Source organism: Nicotiana tabacum, chromosome 12, assembly GCF_000715075.1.
Source record: "Nicotiana tabacum cultivar K326 chromosome 12, ASM71507v2, whole genome shotgun sequence".
Taxonomy (NCBI): Eukaryota; Viridiplantae; Streptophyta; class Magnoliopsida; order Solanales; family Solanaceae; genus Nicotiana; species Nicotiana tabacum.
Genome location: NC_134091.1, coordinates 77,738,356 through 77,752,009, shown reverse-complemented (window position 1 = coordinate 77,752,009; position 13,654 = coordinate 77,738,356).

Below are 13,654 nucleotides of genomic sequence, written 5' to 3'. Positions count from 1 at the left end.
CAACAGGGGACCCTACCAGCAGGGTCGGCCTGACAGAAGGTTTCAGCAGCGGAGGATTCCATGCCCTAAGTATGGGAGGATGTACTTTGGGTCCTGTTTCATGGACCTACCAGTATGCTATGGGTGTGGTTTGCGAGGTCATATTCAGAGAGATTGCCGCTCATACCGCCAAAATATGGGTAGAGGCATGGCATAACCAGCTAATTCTGTAGCTACTACATCCACAGTACCTCCAGCTCGAGGCACCCCAGCACCCGCAAAGCGTGGTGCAGCTAGAGGTGGTGCACAAAATTCGGGAGGACACAACAGAGTTTATGCTATGCGAAGACGTCGGGAATCAGAGGCTTCTCCAGATGTTGTCACATTGCGTGGTCGAGACACCGTGGTCGATCTTATTAAATTGAGAATTGTCGATTTTGATGTGATAATGGGGATGGATTGGCTTTATTCTTGTTTTGCCAAGCTTGATTGCCGAACCAGGACTATTAGGTTCGAATTTCCAAATGAGCCAATTATTAAGTAGAAGGGTGATGATGTAGTGCCAAAGGGTAGGTTTATTTCCTGCCTTAAGGCCACAAAGATGATAAACAAGGGATGTATTTACCATATGGTCCGGGTTACGGACACCGATGCTGAGGCACCTACACTTGAGTCCGTGCCTGTTGTGAATGAATTTCTAGGAGTCTTTCCGGATGAACTCCCCGGGATCCCACCAGACAGGGAGATTAATTTTGGGATTGATGAGATACCAGACACACATCCTATATATATTCCACCCTACAGAATGGCACCGGCATAATTGAAGGAGCTAAAGGAACAATTGAGAGATTTGTTAAAAAAGGATTTTATCCGACCGAGTGTGTCGCCTTGGGGCGCAACGGTCCTTTTTGTAAGAAAGAAAGATGGGTCACTGAGAATGTGTATTGACTATCGGCAACTTAATAAGGTCACAATCAAGAATAAGTACCCACTGCCAAGGATAGATGACTTATTTGATCAATTACAAGGTGTCAGGTACTTCTCCAAGATTGATTTAAGATCCGGGTATCACCAATTGAAGATCAGGGAGTGGGATATTCCAAACACAATTTTTAGAACCCGGTATGGGCATTTTGAATTTCTGGTGATGTCTTTTGGGCTAACAAATGCCCCAGCGGCCTTCATGGATCTTATGAATCGCATTTTCAAGCCATTCCTCGATTCTTTTGTGATAGTGTTTATTGACGATATTCTTGTATATTCACGAAATCGAGAGGACCATGTCGGTCACCTCAGGGCAGTGTTGCAGACTCTGTATCAACACACCAGTTGTATGCGAAATTTTCGAAATGTGAATTTTGGCTCGAGTTTGTCACATTCTTGGGTCATGTTGTCTCTAGTGTTGGGGATTAAGGTTGATCCTCAGAAAATTGCGGCTGTGAAGAATTGGCCGAGACCTACAACTCCAACAGAGATTCACAGTTTCTTAGGCTTAGCTGGATATTACAGAAAGTTTGTAGAGGGGTTTTCTACTATTGCCCCTCCATTGACTAAATTGACACAGAAGGCAATTAAGTTTCAATGGTCATATGCTTGTGAAAAGAGTTTCCATGAATTGAAAGCAAGACTGGCTACGGCGCCAGTGTTGACTCTACTAGAGGGTATGGATGGATTTGTGGTATATTGTGATGCTTCAAGAATTGGGCTTGGGTGTGTATTAATGCAACATGGGAAGGTGATAGCTTATGCTTCTAGGCAACTAAAAAATCATGAAAAGAACTATCCAACCCATGATTTAGAACTTGCGGCAGTGGTATTTGCATTAAAAATATGGCGTTATTATTTATATGGGGTCCATGTTGATATATTCACGGACCATAAGAGCCTTCAATATATTTTCAAGCAGAAGGAATTGAATCTGAGGCAGAAAAGATGGCTTGAGTTACTCAAGGACTACGACATTGATATTCTATATCATCCGGGAAAGGCCAATGTTGTGGCTGATGCTCTTAGACGGAAATCTATGGGTAGTTTGGCTCACTTGGAGGCATATCAGAGGCCAAGGAAGTGTGAGATTTAGTCAAAATTCTTTCACGGAGGCCATCCACATCATACAACGATCCATTGTTAGCCAAGGAAGTTCACCGATTGGCTAGTTTGGGAGTTCATCTTATGGACTCTAGTGAAGGAGGGGTAATTGTGCAAAATAGGGCTGAATCATCGCTTATTGTGGAAGTTAAAGAGAAGCAATACAACGATCCATTGTTGGTGCAATTGAAAGAGGGGATTCATAAACATAAGACCATGAGCTTTTCTCTTGGCATGGATGATGGTATACTAAGGTGCCAAGGGCGACTATGTGTTCCAAATGTAGATGGCCTCCGTGAAAGAATTTTGACTAAATCTCACACTTCTAGGTATTCTGTACACCCAGGTTCTACAAAAAAGTATCATGATCTAAAGGAAGTCTATTGGTGGAATGATATGAAGTCCGCGGACTTTGTAGCAAGATGTCCGAACTGTCAGCAAGTGAAGGCCGAACACCAAAGGCCCGGTGGGTTGGTACAGAACATAGAAATTCCAATGTGGAAATGGGAAATGCTCGGACTTTTTGGGTTGAACAATGCACCGGAAAGTAAAGAAATTTTTTTGGCGAAAAAGTGCATTTTTGCGGTTCATTATGTGACCGCAGAATCACTCTGCGGACCGCATAATGGCCGCAGAGTGAGGCAGTTAATTGGGCCAATTGGAAGCAATTATGCGGTTGACTATGCGACCGTATAACTGTTATGTGGTGCATTACGCGACCACATAACGGTTATGCGAACCACATAGTGACCGCATACACAGACAGTTCTTTTGGGTATTTTGTAACCAACTATGCGACCGATATGCGGTCCGCATATCGATTATGCGATCGCATACCTTGTTGCGGAGCTCTATTTTTGGGTTTTTAAAACCCGACCCTATTTCATTAAATACACTCTTTGGGTCATTTTTAAGCTATTATCTGACATTTTAGAGTGAGAGAGGGTGCCCTAGAGTGAGAAGGTGTTCTCCAATATTTGTCCTTCAATTCTTGCCCAAGTTTTGGAAGATTAAGAAGGGAAACTCACTAGGTCTTCATCCCAGAGGTAAGATTCTACACCCTAACCCTCAAATTCGAATTTTGTGTAGAAATGGATAATAAGCAAGATAATTTCTGGGCAAGAGGATTGGTTATCTTACATGCATGTGTTATCAAAGGATGTAGGAAGATTATTGAGTTAAAAATGGTAAAGATTGGGTTGTGGGATGATGGAATCCTCCATAAAAAAGGGCCTTGAAAGCTTAATGCACACCTAGTATTTGATAAAATGATCAAATGAGCTAGAACCGTAATCATCTTCCTAATTGTGGTTCCATTTGTTATATTTCTAAAATATATTGAAGTTTCTAAGATATCCGGAACATTTTAGAGTTTAAGGAAGCTCAATTGAGGTATGTTGGTTAAACTTTTCTTTAAGAGTTGGAATTCTCATTATCCTTGTAAGTTCCAAGATGTTGATTATAAATCGAGTAATCCGATAAGTTTTGTGATGAAGATATATGTTCAATTCGTATTTCAAATGCTCTTATCATATTGCATTATAAATTGAGAATGTGTCCCAAACTATGGATTACGTATCCACATGTTATAATTTCTAGTCGTGATTTATGTGAAAGGTATTATGCCAAGTTGTGTAGATATTGTGATTGAGATACACTTCCACCCGCATACATTGGGGTGAGGCGGCATGACCGCTTTGTGTGGGGATTATGGTATAGAGATTGTGATTGTGACACATCTCCACCCGCATATATATTGGGGTGAGGCGGCATGACCGCTATGTGTATGGATTATGATATTTTGGGACTGCACCTCCACCCGCTTACATTGGGATGAGGCGGTACGACCGCTTTCTGTATGGTTTTGGTATTGTTGTGGAACCACCACCCGCATACATTGGGGTGAGGCGGCATAGCCGCTTTGTGTTAGTATTGGTATCGTTGATGCATTTCTACCCGCATACATTGGGGTGAGGCGGCATAGCTGCTTTGTGTAGGTTCTTGGTACTATGGTTATACATCTACCCGCATACATTGAGGTGAGGCAGCAGGGCCGCTTGATTAGAGTTGTGGTATTGTACGTACACCTCCACCTGCATACATCGGGTGAGGCGAAGGGGCCGCTTTGTGTGAAGATAGTTATAGAGGATCTCATCTTAAATCCTATAAATGTTATTGATAGCTTTTAATAAGATTGCTATGGTTGAGACGGTTATCTATATTATTCTATTGCCGCACTGGTTCATCATAATTATCTTGTATTTCTAAATTCTTAAATTGGTTTTTAGTTTCACACTAGTACTATTCGACGGTACTAACGTCCCTTTTGCCGGGGGCTCTGCATCTTTAAATGGATGTAGGTGGTTCCACAGCAAGAGACATTGATAAGTGATAGCAGTACACCTTCTTCACAGCTGACTTGGTGAGCCCCACTTCATCCTGGGGTCATGTATCTTTTGTTCTTTATGTATTATGGTTGAGGTATAGCCGGGGCCTTATTGCCGACATTATCATTGTACTCTTCTTTATCTATAGAGGCTTTGTAGACATAGTGTGGGTTGTGTATTGGTATTGGGAAAGACAAACTATGCTATGTTGTGGTTGTATTACTTGTCCATTTGATACTTTAAAGATGGTGAAACTTATGGTAAGAAATTGGTAATTGCAAACACGACCACTTTATTGTTTAATTAAGGAAAACATATATTCTCTTTATTCATGAATGAGTTTAGGTAGAAGAAATCTAACAGGCTTGCTCGGTCCGGTTCACTCGGTTGAGCGCCGGTCGCGCTCCACGGTTTTGGGGCGTGACAAAAACTCATGTTTAGAGTGGGTGAGGAGACGGTGACGTTTGAGATGAATGTAGCAATTGGAGTGAAAAAGGAGAAGACAGCTGCAAGTGTTGAGTGGAGAGTGAAAAGCACGAATGAGAAGGTCCCAGTGATTGAGAAAGACAAGTTTGGGGTATATCCCTAGAAGGCTGAGAAGAAGTTGTCTGCATAGATGTGTGCATTGGTTCGAGTGCGTGGAATGGAGCCCGACTTCGACTCAGACCCCGACTGAAAACTCAGGGAAGTTTCCTCTACCGTATGCTTTTTAATTGTGTGTCATGGAGATATTCCACAACATAAAGTGTGGGGTGGAGAAAATTGTATGTTGTATGTATCTGTATTAGTAATTTAGTTTTGTTGTTTTAGTAGTTAGAGATAAAAAAAAATGAGAAATAACCATAAATATTTAAACAATTTCGACTTTCCCCGATGATGGATGTCATTCGACGGGTTTCTTGAGGGATTATAGTCAAAAGGAAAAGACAAAAAGATTTTCTTTTGTAGTTAGTGTAATTATTCCCCCTTGGTTTTTATTTGTGTCGCGGTTCTTTTCCAAGGGTTTTGTTTGAACCGGGTGTAGTTAGTTTTATTTTTGTTAGTGGCAGGGAACCTTGTGCTGTGTATTGAATTGAAAGCAATGTTTCTTGACTTTTATTATGCCTTGAGAATAGTGAGTATTTTAGTTGTGACGCTTAGGCTCAATTTTTGACTCTTGGATAAACACCTTAAATTGTATGATTTTAACTTTGCTTAACTGCTTGACTAGAGCGTCCCTATAATCCAATCTGGAGTGAGTTATGTGCCATGTGTGTGTGAGGTTTTGTGTACTCTTTGCATTGCATTTGATGTCTAGAACTTGCCCCGTGTGTTTGCAATGTGAAATAGTAGTTTTTTTGAGTCTTGGAAGTGATATGGGCGTTTCATTGTTGAGCCAATTATAGGTTATTACCCACCTAATTGTTATGTATCTTAATTAACCCCGTTGATCCTGTAATCATGTTTCTTTGGCAACCACATTACAAGCCTTACACATTTGATTGAATTGACCATCTATTCGGACCCTGTACCTCTCGTGAGCACTTAAATTTGTTATGAACTTTGTAAAAGTTGAAGTATGGGATGATTGGTTTGGCTTTTGAGTGAAACTAATAAAATAAGGAGAAAGGATACTATTTTGAATAATTAAGAGCCACTTGAATTGAAAGAGGAAGAAAAAAATAATTGTATTGTTATGAAACATATTCATTAATAAGTGGTGACTCTTGCTGTAATTATATTTAAAGAAGTGGAAGTTAATGTATAATGATGTTAAGGTGGAGAATGGTTTGACATAAGTGTGGGGTTTTAAATGTTAAATTATATGTATTAAAGTGCTTAGGGAGGTGTAGTCACTCTTATATCTAAATGTATCCTACCCATCCCGCAGCCTACATTATAACCAATTAAATTCCTATTTGCTCCTTGACTGAATGAGCTCGATTAGTTGAGTAGTACACTACGGGCAAGCCTATGGTTCATCTTTTGTGGCATATGAATGTTATTTCTTAGAGTGAGTAGATTCTTTCTATATTGAGTTCCTGATTGTTGTTAAATTTGATGGTGTATGGAACTACTCTCTTTTGGTTGTGAGGGCACGTGATTCATGAAGGAAAGGTAATGTCGTTGACCTCTAAGCTAGAGTAAGTGAGCGAGTTATAAATAATGCGTGGTACTTGTGAGTCAAATCTTGAGGCTAGGATGTTACACTATTGTGCTTAGTCTATTTTAAATATTCTTGGTATGAAGAGTTACGAGAATTATTTTAAAAGCTTGTATCTATATAAAGTGTGGTTTGATTGCTCGATGACGAGCAATGGTTTAAGTGTGGGGTATTGATGGTAGGCTATAATTACGTGTTTTAGTCGCTTATTACACTTTAATTTACTGCACTTTAATTGAGTTTGAGCTTTAAGCGCTAGTGTTTTGCACTAATTGTGTGTTTTATGCATTGTAGGAGGATTACGAGCTATGTAGATATTACAGAATGAATTTGAGCTATTTTGAGCTATGAAGTCTGAGTAAAAGCCAAAGGGATTAATCCGGGATCGCGTTCGGGGGTCGAGAACCACGTCAGGATATCAAAAAGTCAAGAAAAATCTGGACTCTGAGAAAATAACACACCCGCAACGGGGCTGCCTGACAAATTTTAACTCTCTGAACTTTCCCAAAACCGCCCTGCGTGGTGCGTCGCCCCATGCGGCGTGCCTGTGCAATATTTACAGAGTTATTATCCAGTTCGCGCAGGAAAAGATGTTTTCATCTGGGCCTGACCCTACTTAGTATAAATACATGAAAAAACTTTATTTTAAGGTCTTTTTACACATCTTAGACACAAGTAAGCCAAGAAGAGGTGGAGAAGCAATAGCTCAAGGATTTCATCATTCAATCCTCACTCAAGACAAGGGGTTGGATTGTTTTATGTTTTCCTTTAACTTAAACATTGTTATGATGAATTACTCCATATCCATGGAGTAGTTCTCTTTAGGGTTTGATGGATTTGGTGTATTGATACTTGTTTGTGGATAATTAAGTCTAGTTTTATGTATTGAATCGTTTTGGTTGTTTTAATTATTGCATCTATATTCACTTGTTTGTGTAATTGAGAGAGGCATAACTTGTGATATTGTTGCATTATATTTCGTTGGTTGAAGTCATTAATTCTTTTTGGCAATCGGAAGAGGCTAGTTGAATTGTTGATTAAACTTAGTTAGGAGGATAATCGAGAGAGGTTCTTCTAAATACCAATCCACTACGAATTCTTGCATATCTTCACGTGCTTAAAATTGGTTCATCTTGTAAGGTTGAGACTTAATCGAGAGAAGAGTTTCTACTAATCAATTGAACTAATAACCAAGTGAATTCGAGAGGCTCACTTGAACATTAGAAGTGAATTATCTAGTGTTAAATCCAAAACATTTATCTTGCACCTATCCTATCAACCCTATCCTCTCCCAATTGATAACTTCCTTTGCTTAATACTTACGTTGATTGTCATTAGCCAATAGTATAGATTCTTAGTTTAATTTAGTTTTAATCACATAAACCAAAATTGTTGATCATCTTGGATAGCAATCTATCGACAAAATATGATACTACTGTTTAACTCAAATCCTTGTGGATACGATATTTTAATTTACTATATTAAACTAGCTAGCATATTTAAGTGTGTGTTTTGCGCTCGTTAAATGAAGCTAGTGCTTTGCATCATATATAAGTGTGAAGGGGAATTCCCTTAAGTAAACTGCATCTTGTGACACACCATTGTATTGAAAGGTTTTCATAATCTTTTCGAAGTCCATTAGATGATTGTTTGGATCTTCGTTCATCTTTCCTCTGAAAACACAATTGTTTTGAAGAGTTTGGAGCAACCCTTGCTTCAATTCGAAATTGTTCGTTGCAACTAGAGTTGGCCTCACACTTGACAGGCCTTGGTTGTAGATTGGTCTAGCATAATCACCAAGTGGTATCCCTTGGCCGGGGAGCTATGTTTCCGAACTGGTCTGCACCCACAGGATGATTCTGAGCCATTCTTCGAGCCCTCTCCTCCTCATAAGCAATTTGTGCATCTCTAAGTGCTGCTTCTTCAGCATCCCTTGCAGCTTTATCTCTGAGTTGGGCTGCCTCTTTCGCAGCCAAATCAACATTATCATAATCTCCAACCATGTCTTCCTTGGTTGCGGATTGCCCAACCTTATCTACTTTCTAGGCGAGATTTCTTTCCTTCCTCAACTGTTGCAGTTGTTTCTCGATTTCTAGTTCGTATGGTTGCAATTCCTTACGAGAAGATTGAGTCATGTACAAATCTAACCTGTAGCCTGCGCATAGTTAAAGAATACCAAACGTAAAAAGGGAAAAATAAAATAAAAGAAAAAGAAAAATTCCTGAATTAGCACTACAAACTATTTCAAACACTACTAATTGCCAATCCCCGGCAACGGCGCCAAATTCGATGAGCGCAAAACACACACTAAAATATGCTCACTAGTCGAATATAGTAAATTAAAATATCATATCCACAGGGATTGGAGTTAAACAGTAGTATCGTAGTTTGTAGCTAGATTGCTATCCAAGATGATCAACAATTTAGGTTTATGTGATTCAAACTAAATTTAACTAATAATCTATACTATTGGCTAATGACAATCAACGCAAGTATTAAGCAAAGGAAGTGGCAAGAATTGATCCCAAGCACCTCCGAAGTGGCAAGAATTGATCCCAAGCACCTCCGAATTGATCCCAAGCACCTCCGAAGCATATCCTCTAATATCTTAATAGTGCGCTCGGATTGTGTGTCCGTTTGTGCATACATGTGAATTCGTTTGTGAGTGAGAGAGTTGTTCTTTGATGCTAAGTCCTTAAATTATATTCATTTTTTGATTTGAGTGTATGGACTATTTATTCTTGTGAGGGCACTTGTTTCATGATATATAGATGATGTTATTATCTTTATTTGAAAGAGTAGGTGAGCGAGCTTAAATTTGGTGAGTTAGAGTCCCTCTCTGAGGTTAGGAGGTTAGAAGTTTGTTGTTTGTTTGTGACTTGTGTATCTTGCACGATGATCAGGAATTGTATATCTGATGGTTTGAGTTGCTATAGGGCCTAATTGTTATTATCAACCGAAGTGGTGTTGCTATATTTGATTTATTGAGAGTGGTTTTAATGCTTACTCGAGGACGAGCAAGAGTTTAAGTGTGGGATGTTGATGTTTGGCCAAAAATATGTCTTTTTGTATATGAATTGCCTTGCATCTTACTCTATTATTATTGGTTCTAATGTGTAATTGCAATGAATTAAACTAAATTTTAGTGTTGTTATGTGTAGGAGCCAATCAGAAATGATTTGAAAGGAAAAGGGCAAGAAGTGGAGAAAAATACACTAAGTCAATGCAGAAAATATATTCACTGAAGTAGTGAGAGCTCGTTGTGAATTGCTTACGGAATTTATCTAAATGGACCAAAATGGTATGACTATATAGTAGGCCTAATGATTGTATCTTTATGATGCAATGATGGAAATATGCAAAGATATAAAGGAAGTAGAAATTAAGTGGCAACAACGTTACTGGATCTAGTGCCAGTCCAGCGCCTGGCACTGGCCTGGACCCTGCACTGAGGGATTTTTCCTATTTCGCTCGGGACTTGGTTTTTTCGGTCCTACACACACCCAACTCGTATAAAAGGGGTCCTAAACCTAATTTGGGGGAAAGAGGACGTTTTTGAGAATAACGTTTGACCAAAGGAGAGCACAGAGACGCCGCGGAGGTCGGGTTTCATCTTTTCTTCCACCAAACTTTTTAATTTTAATGTTTCTTTGTATGATTTGTTCTTGGCTACCATGTCTATGTGGAGCTAAACTTCACGTTCTAAGGTTGTGGTTCTTTCATGACTATTGTTATTTGGATATTGATTTTGGTTTCTTGATTATCATATTGGGGTATTTATTCAATCTTGCGCTTAATTATTTGATTGATTGATCACCAATTGAATATTACTTACGAATCTAGGGTTGAACTCGAAAGTGGGAATTCTAGATTACATATAGGATTGATTAGAGAAAGTTCTTGAACCTAGGCATCGGGGAATGGATTCACGATTAGGATAGACATATACCTAATTGCCTTGCTTGGTTGATGTACAGGAATTATAAATGCGTTCTTGTTGATTCTAACTCCATAGACATATAGGCGTTAGGTTAGCTTGAATAGGCGAGTAAGAACTTAACAGATTCTTATGAGCAATATTAACCCTGTCAACCAATAAGCTAGATAAATTAGTTAGTCAATTTAATTGAAGAATACAATAGGAATGTTAGATAGCCCATAACCCTAGATCGTTTTCATCACATCGATAACATAAAAATCTACTCTTCCTTTGTTCAGAGTTCATTATTTATTTTCTTTTTATTTTAATTAGATTAAAGTTATATACTTCTAGGTTTAATTCTTATTTAGATAATTAGGATAGTCTAATTTAGTTAATATTTAATCACAAGTCCTCATGGGTTTGACATCCGACTTTTAGTCACTTTATTACTTGACGACCGCGTATACTTGTGTGTGCGTTTGGCCGCAACAGTATGCATTTCATCAAAGACTTAAAACTGTTATATATAGTATGCTAACAAGGATTGGGTATTTCCAATATCTTAGTTATTCATGTGAGTCGTTGTTTATATCATCAACCAGCATGACTGGTGTAACGACCCGGCCAGTTATTTTAAGAGTAATAGCCTCGTTCCCATATTTACTGCTTTCTCCGTATCTGTTCCTGCTTATGTGACTTGCCAGGAGGTCTTGTTTTTGGTTTCGGAGTGTTATGGGACACTTAGTCCATAAAATGGAAGCTTAAGTCTTAAGATTTTGACCGTCGTCGGAATTTGGTGAAGGCGACTCCGAAATGGAGTTTCGTCAGTTCCGTTAGCTCTGTTGAGTGATTTTGGACTTAGGAGCGTGTCCGGACTGTGAATTTGAGGTCCGTAGCTAATTTAGGCTTGAATTGGCGAAAGTCGATTTTTTGGAAAGTTTGAGTGGGGGTTTGACTTTTTGATATCGGTGTCGGATTGGAATTTCGGAAGTTGGAGTAGGTTCGTGGTGTCATTTATGACTTGTGTGCAAAATTTGGGATCAATTGGACAAGGATTTGATAGGTTTTGGCGTCGTTTGTAGAATTTAGAAATTTCAAAGTTTATTAGGCTTCAATCCGTGTGTAATTCATGTTTTTGGTATTGTTCAAAGTGATTAGAGGATTTGACTAAGTTCGTAGCAGGTTATAAGACTTGTTGGTATGTTTGGTTGAGGTCCCGGACACCTCGGATCGAATTTGGGTGGTTAACGTATCAAAGTTTGATGTTGAAGGATAGCTGTAGTGTTGTTCCTGCTGGTGTAATCGTACCTGCGAGTGGGGAACCGCAGGTGCGGACACACAGAAGTGAAGAGGAGGCCGCAGATGCGGGCAAGGCCAAGGGCAGGGGGCGTAGGTGCGAGAAAGGATGCGTATCTGCGAGTCTGCAGATTCGAGGATGGGCCGCAGATGCGAAAAAGGAAAAGTTTGGCATTTTCACAGAAGCGGACGAAGGGCCGCAAGAGCGACTCCGCAAGTGCAAGATCTGGAGCGCAGGTGCGAGCCCAGTGTTTTTAGTAGGTTCTGCAGGTGCAGATGTTTTTGCGCATGAGCAGTTCTGCATGTGCGGAAATAGGGCCGCAAGTGCGAAAAGTCTGAGCAGAAGGTTTAAAAAGCAAGGGTTCGCGATTTTAGTCTTATTTCACCATTTGAGACTCGGACTCAGGCGATTTTGGAGAAGATTTTCAAGGGGATTATTGAGGTAAGCTTCTTATACTCATTTTTATCATAAATCTTAATTCCCCGCTGATTTCCCCACCTAATTAGCGCGATTTTGAAGTGAAATTTGGGGGTTTAGGGCTTGAGAATTGGAGAGTGGATTTTGGGAATTTAGAGGACCAAACGATGTCGGACTTTGATTAATTTAGTGTGGTTAGACTCGTGAATGAATGGGCTTTCGGGTTTTATGACGTTTATCGGATTTCGAGATATGGGCCCGGGGGTCGGGTTTGAGACGATTTCGGATTTTGGCTTATAATTTCGTGTTTTCCTTGTGGAATTGATTCTTTTAGACTATATTATTATATTGTACTGCTTGTGGATAGATTCGGAGAGTTTGGAGATTTATTCGAGGGACAAAGGCATTGCGGAGTAGGATTTTGCGCGGTTTGAGGTAAGTAACAGTTTTAAATCTGGTCCTGAGGTTGTGAAACCCCAGATTATTGGATTTTGTGAGTATTTTTGGAGGTGACGCACATGCTAGGTGATGGCATGTGGGCGTGCAGCGTAGGAATTGGGACTTGGTCCATTCTGTGAAACTGTAAAGTTGAATAACTTGTTGCTAGCTATATGCTCTCCCTGTGTTATAGAAATTTGGCTACAAATCATGTTAGAAATTATGCTTAGGCTATGTGATGGTACTGTTGGGACCCGCAGAAGTCGCGTACTTGTTGAATTACTTGTTGATTTCTATCTTGTACTCAGTCATGGTTTTACTTGCGTATCATATCTCAGCCTCTTCTTGATTCTTGTTGATACAGTATATTATCTTTGTTTGGGCCGATCTTTGTGATTTCCAAGAGCCCCAGATATTAGAGAGGTATCGACTAAGTGAGGACGAGTGCCTGTCTGTGAGGTATTGATACTATGGCATGTGAGTTATCCGTGCAGCACGTGAGTTGTCTGTGCGGTTCCACATATTAATACTGCAGCACGTGAATTGTCCGTGCGGTTCTACATATTGATACTATAGCACGTGAGTTGTCCGTGCAGCACGTGATTTGTCCGTGCAGATTTAGCGCTTGGGCTGAAAAGAGCCCCTTCGGAGTCTGCACACCCCCAGTGAGTGCAGGTACCCATTGAGTGTGAGTACTGAGGGCTGAGAGCCGAGTGTTTGAGCTGTTGTGACGAGTTGAGCGTATGTTGCCCTGAGAGGCTGTACTTGTTTTTCATTTGTTGATGCACTTAGTTGCTATCTGTCATTGTTGTAAAATCTCTGAAAGATTCTATATCTGGATTACATGCACTGTGACAGTATAAACTGATTGGACTTGAACTGCCGGATTGAAAGCATGTCTATTCTTCACTGGAATTATTGAAAATGAACTGTATTTGTATAGCTCATCACTACCTTCTCAGTTCTTTATTTATTTCTGTTAC